The sequence below is a fragment of the Rhipicephalus microplus genome, chromosome 9, assembly GCF_043290135.1.
Source record: "Rhipicephalus microplus isolate Deutch F79 chromosome 9, USDA_Rmic, whole genome shotgun sequence".
Taxonomy (NCBI): domain Eukaryota; kingdom Metazoa; phylum Arthropoda; class Arachnida; order Ixodida; family Ixodidae; genus Rhipicephalus; species Rhipicephalus microplus.
The window spans coordinates 11874698-11887176 of NC_134708.1; the positions used below are offsets into that span (position 1 = coordinate 11874698).

Consider the following 12479-nt stretch of genomic DNA (forward strand, 5'->3'; position numbering starts at 1 on the left):
ATCTAAACGGGTAGCAAAAAGGGCACCGGTTCGTTCTTCTCTAACTCACGTGCTTAGCTTTCGGTTTATGTTAGGGAACGTGAGGTGGTTGGCCTTAATTGAAATTTCCCACAATGGCGTACCTCATAATTACATCGGGATTTTGGCCCCCAAAACCTTGACAGATAATACTAGTATTGCTGGTAAATTTAGGCTATTGGAAACCTGTCATACGCTAACAAAGTCGCTGTGCACGGTTTAAGCATCACGTTCGCCAAAATGGTGTATAGAGATCACACTGCTCAGCTGCTGTCTCAAAGGTCGTGGGTGCGATTCTCGCCATGGCGGTTTCATTTCAGAGGAGGAAAAATGCTAGAAGCCTGTCTGCTGTGTGATATCAGTGTACGTTAAGAAACATCGGATGTTGAAATATCGGCAGCCCACCAGTACGGCGTCCCTCGTGATCATATATCGTGGTTTCGGGACGCAAAACTCTGGATGTTACTATTATTAACAGCAATATTATAAAGCTAACTGAGCCTCTGAAATTTCTGCAGCTAAGCTGAATCGGCAGCACGAGCAATAGAGGGCCAAAAGGGCAAGAGAAAGACATGGAGGTTAATAATGCTGCATACAGTTTGCTACCCTACAAGGCAGTGGAGGGAAGAAAATACTTAGGAAAGAAAGTAAACTTAGAGGGTGCACATAAAACTCTGGCACGCATAGCAGCGTTTACCATGTGCACCTGGAAGGTTTCAAACCGTGAACTGTCACGACGTATCGTTTGACAGACTCAGATGAACGTGAGGAATAGGTACTGCACAATATTCGCAGCTGAATAAAGACTTCAAAACCTGAGCACACGTCTGCTATAGCTACACAGTTGCAGTTTCACCTATAATAATTGTATTGGTTTTTTTTTTTTTTTGCCGAGCTGCTTGTACAATCGTCCAGTCACTTGTCTCGTTCTTCAAACTTATTTGCATTTTTTCTCGCAAATAGAGTTAGTTCAGTGATGGTCGCGTTTATAAATACGAGTTCGTCGTTCACCAGTACCGAGTTTGTGAAAAACTTAATAGTCGAGTTAAACATACGTTCGGGAATCAACAAGCAGCGTTAATTGATTGATACGTGGGGTTTAACGTCCAAAAATCACCATATGATTATGAGAGACGCCGTAATGGAGGGCTCCGGAAATTTTGACCACCTAGGGTTCTTTAACGTGCATCTAAATCTGAGTACACGGGACAACAACATTACCGCCTCCACCGAAAATGCAACCGCCGTCGCCGGGACTCGATCCCACGACCTACGGGTCAGAAGCCGAGTACCTTAACCACTAGACCACCGCGGCGGGGCAAGCAGCGTTAATCATGCAAAAAGTATCTCCTTTAGTTCAAAGCTGTGCATATTTTGGCTGCATAAAATAATTAAAGTATTCTTTTCAACTCTCTTCACTGACACGTAGCCATAATTTTTTTTTGAAGGTGGAAAGGCGGGAGAGGCAAAACTCAGTTGTTGAAAAAACTTTGCATGGCAAACAGTAAAAAAAAATGTTGCCGAAAAACTTAGACGACTGGAAGAATATCAGCAGGAGGGGAGGGGGGCTTCCTTCACTCCCCCCTTCCATGCGTGCCTGATCCTTCGTTTTTCAGTGACAACTTTATTATAACCTGAAATATTTCCAAAAATCGCAAATTCATGAAATTTCCACTTTTGGTCATCTTCGCGAAAGTCATGCCTCTCTTTTAGGCTGTAGTTATAGCGCGAGAGCAGAACAACGACAAAGAGACAAGAAAGACACCAGCGTCCTTCTTGCCTCTTTGTCGTCATTCTGTTCTCGCGCTATAACTATCGTCATGTCATACCAAATAGCCCAAACTGCCACACTTCTCTTTCAGGGCTTCGTTTGTGATGATCATTTGCTTGTTAACTCGGTCGCATCTGGAAACAGTGACGAGCAGGTCAGGTTAAGGACAGTTACTTAAAGCAACACTTAGATTGTTTACTTACCAAGCGACACCGGCGTCAGGCTCCTGGTATCCCAACGTCCCTCCGCGCTTTTGACGAAGATTTCTCCTGTTCTCACTGCGTCGTCAGTGACGCTCAGAATTCACAACACGTAGGCACTCCCTGAGCTTTCACCACAGTTGACGGCGTCTGGCTACACGCTTTGCGCACCACGACGGCTGGGCGCTCGTTCGGTGCATCACGCACATTCGAAGGTCCAAGGCGAACGCACGACACAAAGACAACTTCCGCAGCACTGCACGTCCTTTTTTTCGGGTATTTCTCGCAAGGCTCAGTAACAGTCAAGGCACCGTCATAATCTAATAGAGAAAGACGGTAAATGTTGTAACTATACAGTGAAAGCACCAACCAAGCACGGCAATTCAAGGCATGCGGGTAACGGAAGTTTTTCCTTGGGGTATTCGCTTTCCATAAAAAAAAAATGTGGAAATTTGATATGCTTGAGACTGAACTTGACCTTCAGTGAAAAATGTACGCACACACCACGACGACACCTTAGCTTGAAAGTGTCAGCGGTCGCCACCCGATGACAGGAACGTCGACGGTTTAGCCACCAATTCTCGAGGCACGTGAGCGGATGGAGATATTTTGATTGAGGAAAGACTCGAAGTCTGATTGCAGCGCAAGAAGAATCCTAACTACGCGGGGGCAGCCGGCGAGCTGTCTTCGAATCTTGGTGATTAACTTTTAGGCTGCACGGGAGCGCTCCGATAACTTCGGAGGAGCGCGCGAGCGCGCAAAAAGTTCTGTGGCGACCACGTCGCCGCCCCTTCGTTTTTCGATCTGGCCATCCCACCAGTGCCCGCTGGCGCGCAGAGCCAGGAAATCAAAGGGGGAAAAGAGGGAAAAAAATTAGGGAGGTGGAGGCACGGTGACGCGCGAGCGACGTGGTGCTGCCATCTATCGACGGCGTGTTATAACGCGGTGCCCTCGCAACAACGCAACTCGCCTCGACTTTTCTTGATACGCGAGCATGAATGAAAAGCCGCCTGAAGTCTCGCACAATTCAAAGCTGGAACTTCAACTGAAATCTTGCACAATTCAGAGCTGGAACTTCAATTGACAGCTTGTAAGTAAAAAAAAAATGACACTCCAAACTCCGCCCGGCCATGGTTCCTTGTTACTTTTTCTTCTTACGTTCTTCACTTTCGGAAACTGTCAAGTCATGTCAGATAGTAAACGAGGAAGAGAGCTGTCTAGAACTGCGATTTGCTTTTGTAAGGCTTAGTCTGGACACTCGAAAGAAAAAGAAAAAAGGGGAAAAGCTGAGACTTGTTTGATATGCCAAAGAAAGGTAACACTTTTTCAGGCGCTGTGACAATGAGCGTAGTGCATGCAGGTTCTCTAATGTTTTATCATTCACCGGCCCACATTAAACAATTGCTTTCTTCTTTACAAATGAGCATTGCTTGACACGGGTGCAAAACACCAGAAGTTTTGAAAGTTGCCTGAGGGAAAAACACGCAGTACAGATTCCGTCTCTCGGGAGAAGGGGGGGGGGGGGGCAATCAATGAAGCGTTTATTAAAGTAGACTGTTATTTGAGAATTCTCAATAAAAAGTAATATGAAGCCTCTCTTTACTGCTAATTTCACAGTGAAATAACGCGCTAATTGGGCAGAAATGAAAGCTGCACTATGCTTTGGAATTTTATGCCCGAACTCTTTTAAGGCTGCTGCGTCGCTTTGACGTCAAACATATTAAAGCCTTTTCAACTCGTACGGTGATTTATAGGCACTTCAAAGGCACCCCAAGCTGCACAGGTTGAGTATTTTGCCTGTATGGCTTCAGTGTATATGGAATCCCTCATGCAGTGTTATTAGACTCTTCAGCAACTTGTAAACGCTGTAGAAATCTGGAACTTCACGAGTGTTAAGTTACCACGTTCTGTTCTGTACTGTTCTTTTCTAGCCATTTTGCTGGGGAAAGGTTGAGGACCGTATTGCCTCGGCTACTTCTTATCAATAAGTTCTGCAGCGAAAGAACATAAAAGAATAATACTGAACGTTACTCAAGAATGGACAATCAGAAAAAGAAATATAAGCATAATAGATCACTGAAACCAGTTGAAATATCACGCCATTGTACACTTTGCTTGCAGCAGTTAACACAGTCATAATATGTTCACACGCACACATTTCCCTTCTACTGTCGGTATATGCCCTAACACATCGTTTCACATATGTCAACCCCTGGCTGTCTCTCACGGGCGCTTATCCAGCCCGGTCTCCACTAAGAAGTCTGTCAGGAATATGTTCGCCTTTTTTCTGAAAATGCATCTCAGGCCAATGTCCGAGTAATTTCTTCATTGTGAGGGGCCGTCTGTGCAATACGCGAATTAAAGTTTTCACGTTGATCAATTGTTTCAACGTCTTGTCAGTCGCTGTAAAGATCCACTTGCCGTAACGATGCTTACGATTCTCGCGATGTTGAAGTGAATGAGCAGTCGTCAGGCACTATTTTCTTCTTCGTCAACCCTTTTTTTTTACACATAATATATTAACCGCACGAACATTGCTATGAATTACGGAAATCAATGAGTTTTTTGGTAGCGCAGGTTTTAATAAAATCATCCAGCGGGCAGAGGAAAAACAACCTCTTTCTTTCATTGCACTTATTATCCTAGATGCGTCAAAACCTGAATAACGCTTAAGCTTATCGGCCTTTAGATGGTTACAGCCTAACAATAAAAAACCTCCACCCACGGCGGTCACCGTCGTACCAAGGCAGAATTCTCATAACTGTGCCACTATGTACTGTACCTTATTTACGTTACGTCAGGATCTTTCACGTAATATAGGCAGAATACTCCACCGTGCAGGCACTTGTTCATTCTGACAGCTAGCGGTCGAAAAATTTTGGTGCTTGGCAAATTTTATCAAAAACTCCTACTTCACTGATTAGCTAAACACAAAAGACCACCGTATAACGGATATTATGCGTAGTATTTGCACTCTAACCCAAAAAAGGCTTATGGTTAGAATGGATATCGCCTATCATTTCTCTAATACACACGTGAATGACCGGTTTGATGCAGTACTGGGGCGGAGCGCCTATTTATTCTTACGTACTGACTTACCATAGTGTGGTACAGGATAGTGTTATCAGGCTTGACTCTCAACAGAATTTTCTATCATTAAGCTAGAGGTAAATCTGGCGCTATAGTGCAGTGAAAACTGCAACGCGCATGTTTGGTCAGCATGGGCACGATGGGTAATACACGGATTTGTCACAGCTTCGTTCTTTAGGCTCCACTTGGCTGCGTGTGGCCAACAGTCGATTTGTCGCAAGACGAAGTTCAGCAATAATTTTTAGTGGACTGGTAGGGAGTAGTAAGATTTACTCGTTGTGGCACATAGTACTCGTTCTTTTTATGACAAACCGTGACCATACGTGACACGCTGTCCAGACAGGAGACGCCGACAAGCAGAGTCTCTAAGGAGCCTCGCCGCTAAAAGTGCAGTGATGAGGGCTTGTTGAAGCATTTAGAAAAGGCAGTATTATCTTAGCGCAGGTGAAGACGAAGACAACAATGTGCGCAGTGTCTCTTTCTTGTTGTCCTCGTCTTCTCAAGGACTGAGACAATCTTTCACACCTAAAAGTGCTACTGCGCAAGTAGGAAGCGTTCACACAAACAAATCGTCCTCAAAAAACACAAGAGAGCTTTCAATGCCTTGTGGGTTGTCGAGAGACGTGGACGGTGCTGTAATGCCACCCGAACAGAAAGTTGCCAATCATCCAGTCGCCGCAACGCGTTGGCAAACAGTTGTCTCTCTGAGGCTAGTCGAGGGCAGTGACACAGCAGGTGTTTGATATTTTCATCGGTGCCGCAAACATCGCATGCCGCACTGTCAGTCATTCGATTAATGAAGCGTATGCTTTTGTGAAAGCAACTTGCAGCCAAAGGTGGTATTCAGAAAAAGTACATTAGGAACAGACACGTGCCTTTAAAGATGATGGCGTAAATGCGACTCAAATGACATTGACATTGTACAACGGCTGTTTATATTATTTTCGTTGATTGCACGGAGGCGTGACCATCTTTACATCATGCCTTAAGAAAAACACATGCATTGCGGGCACCACTGTCGCAGATTGAGCATATTGATGGGTTATGAGCTGGCAATATGAGATGCATATTTAATCGGTGAGGAAAAACACGCACAGCAACTGTCAGGGGAAACGTGACACAGCACTACCACTGACAACGCCATTGAAATATCGAGATGGCACAGAGCTCTCGCACTACAGTACGACCACATGAAAATTCACGGGGTCTCTTATGCATTCATCTAAGATGACTGAAGGCAAAAAAAATCGTATTCCAATATTTACATCTAATCATTCGATTCATCAATCTTGCCAGACACCCTTTGCAAAGTTCTCTTTAACTAACGTGGTTCTGCAGTTCCTCTGCACTTCCTCTCTCTATCACTCTTTCGCCTGTTTATTCTCTTTTCCCATTTACCCAGTGCAGGGCAGCCAGTCAGACAAGTGTCTGGTTAACCTTGTGGTAACCAAACATACCGCCTATCCAAAGTATATAGTGTCACGTGTTACGCAGTGGCGGTGTGCGTGGCCCACCTGTGCGCTGCCCGTTAAAGAGAGCAGTGTCTCGGTTGCGAAGAAGGACCGACGCTGCTACCTGCGCTGACCAATTGCTGCTATCGGTTGTGATGGTCACCACCTCACCATCTCGTGTCCCTGGGCCGACCCTGCCGTATGTACTGAATTTTAATATAAATTGTTACTCATTGCTGTGACCTGAAGCCTCCGTCGTCCCTGCTTTAACTAAGAATGGGTCGCAGCAGACCCAGTACGCACAACCTCTTTACCTCCACCCTTTTCTGAGGGGCCTACACCTCAGGTTCTCTACTTGTCAGCGTGTCATGTCGTCGTCCCTGTCCATCATAAATGTGTGTACACCGCGAAAATTGGTAAATCCCGCCACATGCTATCGGTTCATACTATGTATACGGTGAGTTTGAGATTCGTCGTCGTTGCTGCTTAAGACATTACGTTTAGCTTAGCAGTGGCGTCAGAATCTTTGACGAAACTTACCAAGGCGCTCAAGTTTTTAATCAAAAACCAGACACAAACGTGCTTCTCTACGTCAAAGTCATATACTTGAAACAGCACTTATTGAAACATCTGAAAAGCAATGGTGCGTTAGTAGACCAGTGGGGAGTAAGTATGCAGTAATGAGTAAAAGTGTAGCTGTCAAAAATACCGGTGCACTCTGCATGCTTCGCACCTGCTCAGGTTTCCCTTCAGTGGAGCTGAAACACCCTTCCCTACCAACTTCACCCCTCTCTAGATTTTCTTTTACTTTTTGCTTCCTTTTTTTCTCCTGGATTGGAGAGCATGAAAAGCTTTCTGCACCACGCGTGGTTTCGCACTGTTTCTATGATCGGCCTATTTTTGGTCAAGTGTCGTGTCTAGAGATGACTTCATATGCATAGTAACGCTATTGAATGTCATGGTGACATCTTGCTGCCGTTATGATGACGTCACAAATTTTACTGATACGGTGAAGTCATCATTGAACTATCCAGGAACTTCATCACTTGGTTATTTTTCGACTCAGTCGTGTTGAAGCCGACGTCGCCGAATACAAAATTGTGTGTTTTATAAGACATCTAATGCTATCACATTATGATATCGTAAAGCATCGAATTGGGCTAGTCGTAATAAGCTCAGGGCGGCCGGCGCAATCAATTCTAGCTACACAAGACAGTACCTGACACAAGCACTGTCTGTCAACTGAAGGTACAATGACTAGACGTAAAATTTCTGAACAGACAGAAAGGTACTGACAAACTCTTATTACTGCCGACCTAACTCACCTCAGATCACCTCAGCATTACTGATAGCAATTGAATACTGGGTCACCTCCTTCAAATTAGCCTTTGTTATTTCAAATACACTCGCAAGTTCAAGTGTGCGCTGGTTCTTAGGGCCACACCACTTGAGGAAAATTGCGGAAAAACTTTAAATTATAAAATCGAAAGACAAGAGTGTGAGTCAGCTATCGATTGCGCTCACTGATGCTGAGATATTCTGTATGAGTTATGCATGATTACAAAATAGATGTGCAGTGGTAAGATATGGTCAGTGGTTCCCTTTCCGTTCAAATATTGTACTTTTCTTTAGATTACGCTTCACAGACAGCACCGATGTAATATATCATCTTGTGTCGCTTTTATTCTTGTGTCTCTTGTCATGTTCATATGCATAACGCGCTCAGCTACTAGAATTTACGAGAGCCATCGTGAGCTTGTTAACAGCGCAACACTTGAAACACAGGACAGGGAAGGAGCAAAAAGAATTTTCCCTTGGGGCTTCGGTATCGGAAGAGGGCGCTCGCGGTCGAAAGAGCCGAAAATAACTGGAAGCGTTTTGTTGGTTGTGTTAATGTGACGTCACGGTGAAGCATCTCGCGCGCCTTTTATCTCTTCCTCTCCTTTTCTCTTTGATATCTCTGAAAAGAATAAAACATAAAACTGCGTCGGAAGGACGCTTCATAGGCATCCCTTAACAACTTTGATATCATGGCTGATATTCCCAGTACTCGATGCCTTCAGGGAAGGACATGGCATCAACAATGACCCGACGAATTCCTCGGGCCATCCACAAACAAGCTCTCTCAAGGGCATCCGCGGGCTCAATTTGCCCAATGCACAGAGACAGGGCTGTTGGCCATGCCAAGGCCCAGGAATTCGTGAAAACAACGCAAACAAGAAAACAAGGCAAGCGAAATGAAAAACCGGGGCTATGCTATGCCTCTATTGCTTTGTGCGTGAGTTATTGTGTATTTATTTATTTATTTATTTATTTATTTATTTATTTATTTATTTATTTATTTATTTATTTATTTATTTATTTATTTATTTATTTATTTATTCAATACTGTGGGCCTTTTCAGGCCTATACAAGAGAGGGCGTACAGAGCAAACAACGCTTCATATCGCAAAGATGAAAAGGAAAGAAAAATAACGATATAACAATATAAAGCAATAAATGAACAATGCACATGTGTTTCACCGAAAAAAAGTACCCAGCATGACATCAACGGTAACACTGACATGCAGATGCAGGCGGCCAAGCACATGCAGCAATGTGGGAGCACATGCGCAATACACTCTTTTAACCTTTATTTCGGCGAAGACAGCACAGGATCTATTGCAACGCCTCCAAATGACTTTCTGACAGCAATGAAAATGACTCAGGTGATTGTGCACTGACAACGTCGTTCGGCAAGTCATTCCACATCTCTATAGCTGCGGGAAAAAAACGAATACCTCAACGTGTTACAACGTGACAGGAATGGGAGCATGCATTTGTCATTGTTAGTTCTACTGGAGTGACGGTGTGAAACTTTAAGGTAATCATGCTTATTTAAATTTACCAGGTTGTTTGAAAGAAGAAAAAGAAATTTCAGGCTGGCTAATTGTCGTCGGCAAGCAAGAGTTGCGACACGTGCTTGCAAACTCAGCGCGGAAACACTCCCGCCTGGCATACTTTGAAAAAATAAACCTAAGAGCCCGGTTTTGAATTTTTTTTCCAATGCATCAATCATGTTCTTTTGGTGCGGGTTCCAAACTATAGCAGCATATTACAGGATGGGTCTAATGAGTGTCTTGTACGCTGTTAGTTTAACTTGAGGAGAAGTTCCGGTTAGTTTACGCCTTTAAAAACCTAGTTGTTTAAATGCACGTGCAGAAATTTGATTAATGTGGACATCCCACTTTAACGATGATGTTATTGTGACCTCCAGGTACTTTACTGTATTTACGTGCTTTATGTCTGCCCCAGAGAAGTTGTACTGAAATTGAAGTGGTGTCTTTCTATGGGAATTTTTAATGCACATGTTTTTTTCTGTATTAATTTGCATACCATGTTTTTCACACCATTACCCAATATTTTCTAAAGATTTGTCAAGTTTCACCTGGTCTTCTGTAGTTCTAGTGGGAGAGTATATGACGCAGTCATTTGCAAAAAGCCTCATTGTAATACCTGGTTCCATAGCAGTGTAGATGTCATTGATGTATATGAGAAAGAGTGTTGGTCCTAGTACGGACCCTTGGGGAACACCAGAGAACACGTCGGCACGGTCGGACTCGCTATTATTAAAAGAAACACACTGGGTGCGGTTGGAAAGATAAGCGGCAATCCAATGGACGATTTTTGAGTCAACCCCAAATGATTCAAGTTTTTGTATGAGCAACGAGTGCAGAACGCGGTCGAATGCCTTAGAAAAATCAATAAATATTGCATATATTTGCAGTCTAGAATCAATAGCTAAAGCAAAGTCATGAGTAATCTCTAAAAGATGTGTAGTGGTCGAAACTTCCTTCTAAAACCGTGTTGGTTCGGATATAGCAGATTATTTTCCTCTAGATAGTTCAAAAGTGCTTCGTTTATTATATGCTTCATTAGCTTGCAGCATGTACTTGTCAGTGATATTGGCCTGTATGTGTTTATGAGTTGTTTGTTCCCACTTTTATGGATAGGAATTACTTTTGCATACAACCAATCATCAGGAAGTACAGCTGTTTCTAATGATAAGGAAAATATCTTTTGCAAAAAAGGGGTTAGCTGAGCGGCATAGCGCTTAAGAAAAGCATTAGAAATTTCATCCGGGCCTTGAGATTTTTTGACATCGAGTTGAAGAAGCAGGTTAAGTATGCCAGACTCTGTTATTGTTAACTCTGGCATGTGATTTTCACTGTTAGACGATGGTAAAAATGAAGGCTGCGTACACGTGAAAACTGATTTGAAGTAAATGTTGAAAGCACCTGCAATAATCCGTGCATCTTCAACAAGACTACCCGAAATTTCCATTTTGGTTACTATGCTATTTGGCTTTGATAAGTACTTTCAAAATTTATGTGGTTGATTTGTCATAAACTCAGTCAGAGTGCTTGAGAAAAAGTGGTCTCTTGCCATCTTTATTTATGTTTTTAAGTAGCGTGAAAGCTCATTGAGCGCAGCGGATTTCTTTTTGTTTGCGTAGTCGTTGTACATTTCTCTTTAGGTGGATTATGTTTCTCGTAATCCACGGCGTTTTACGCTTAGTTTTCTTTAGCTTAGTAGGTATGAAGGTTAATTCACTATGCGTGATTCCAGATTTTAGTTTATTCCATAGATCCACGACACCCGATGACGTATTAAAGAAATCGTCTTGTGACGCTTCAAGAAAATCTATAACACTTTCGTCATTCACTCTGTAGTAATCTAACTGATATGCGCGTCGTTGCGTGTGATACGCGGCCGCCCATGCCATGCAATGTCAACAAAATGAGCTTGTGATCAGAGATTCCCTCTTCAATACTTGTTTGTAGTGTTAATGAGCCAGACACAAATGCAAGATCAAGCACTGAACATGCCGACCCGTGGATGCGAGTCGGTTCTATCACCAGCTGTGTCAACGAGGGACTAAACATAATGTCAAAAAGTATATCTGAACCTTCAACAGCAGTATTTATGATGGCAAAAGTGTCCCAGTTTATTCCCGGCATATTAAAATTACCAGTAGGTATTAGTTTCGTTCGCTCACCTACACAGCCGTAAAGAAAGTTCTGTACCTTTACAAGGTATTCATCAGGAGCACCCGGAAACCGGTATACTCCACCAACCAACACAGTGACGTTATTAATAAGGATTGAACACCACACACTTTCGTGACCAGCAATGCCACTTTCTTTATGAAAAGGCGTGTTCCGTTTAATGGCGATGGCCACGCCTCCGCCACGGCCATCCCGATCTGTACGAAGCAGTGCGTATGCTGGTGGCACTATCTCTGAATCGTGAATATCAGGGTTTAGCCCCGTTTCCGTAATGACCACTACGTCAGGTCCGTAAAAAAGCAACAGTTCTTCCAACTGCTGTGTTTTGTTTACGATACTTCTTGCATTAAAGCAAAGCAACGTAAGTGGCTCTTTTGTTTTCGGTCATGCTTAAGAAGTGCTTGGCTTCTTGTGACCATCAGTACGAGCACGTTTCACTGCTACCATTTTATTTTCCATCTCCTTCCATGTGAAGCATTCTTTGTTGATTTTAAGTTTGTCATAAACTAGTGTCACCTTATCTCCGTTACTGCGATTCAGCGCAGACGCCTGCCACAGCTTCCTCCGAGTTTCACGAATAGTCTTCTGATACAGATATGGGTGTATTTTTTAGTTTATAACAGTTTCGTAATACCAGCATTTTTTCTGTAAAATTATAGAAGCGCAATATAACCGGTTGATCGCGGTTAGGCTTCCGAAGACCGAGCCTGTGCACACGCTCAACAGATTTCACTTCGATGCCCAACATTGCAGAAGATATCCCTCGCGTCACAAGTTGTTGCACCATTTCTGGTTTTTGTTCTGTTTCTTTAAGACCATAGATAATGATATTGTTTCGGCGGCTTCTATATTCTAGTTCTTCTATTTTGTTGTGCCTTTCAGTGAACTCACTGCGCATAGC

At 43.4% G+C, this 12479-nt stretch overlaps 1 protein-coding gene across 3 annotated transcripts in view; it reads right to left on the reverse strand.

Annotated features, from left to right (window-relative positions):
- Positions 1-12479, reverse strand: part of LOC119164857 (trissin receptor-like) — a 220866-nt gene that overhangs the window by 63815 nt on the left and 144572 nt on the right. The window contains exon 1 of one of the 3 annotated variants that reach the window (XM_075873140.1): positions 1993-2719. The exons of the other annotated variants lie outside the window; for them this stretch is intronic. The gene's annotated coding sequence lies outside the window, so the exon portion shown is untranslated. Of the gene's footprint in view, positions 1-1992; positions 2720-12479 lie in introns of those variants that run through there. 3 annotated transcript variants of the gene reach the window in all.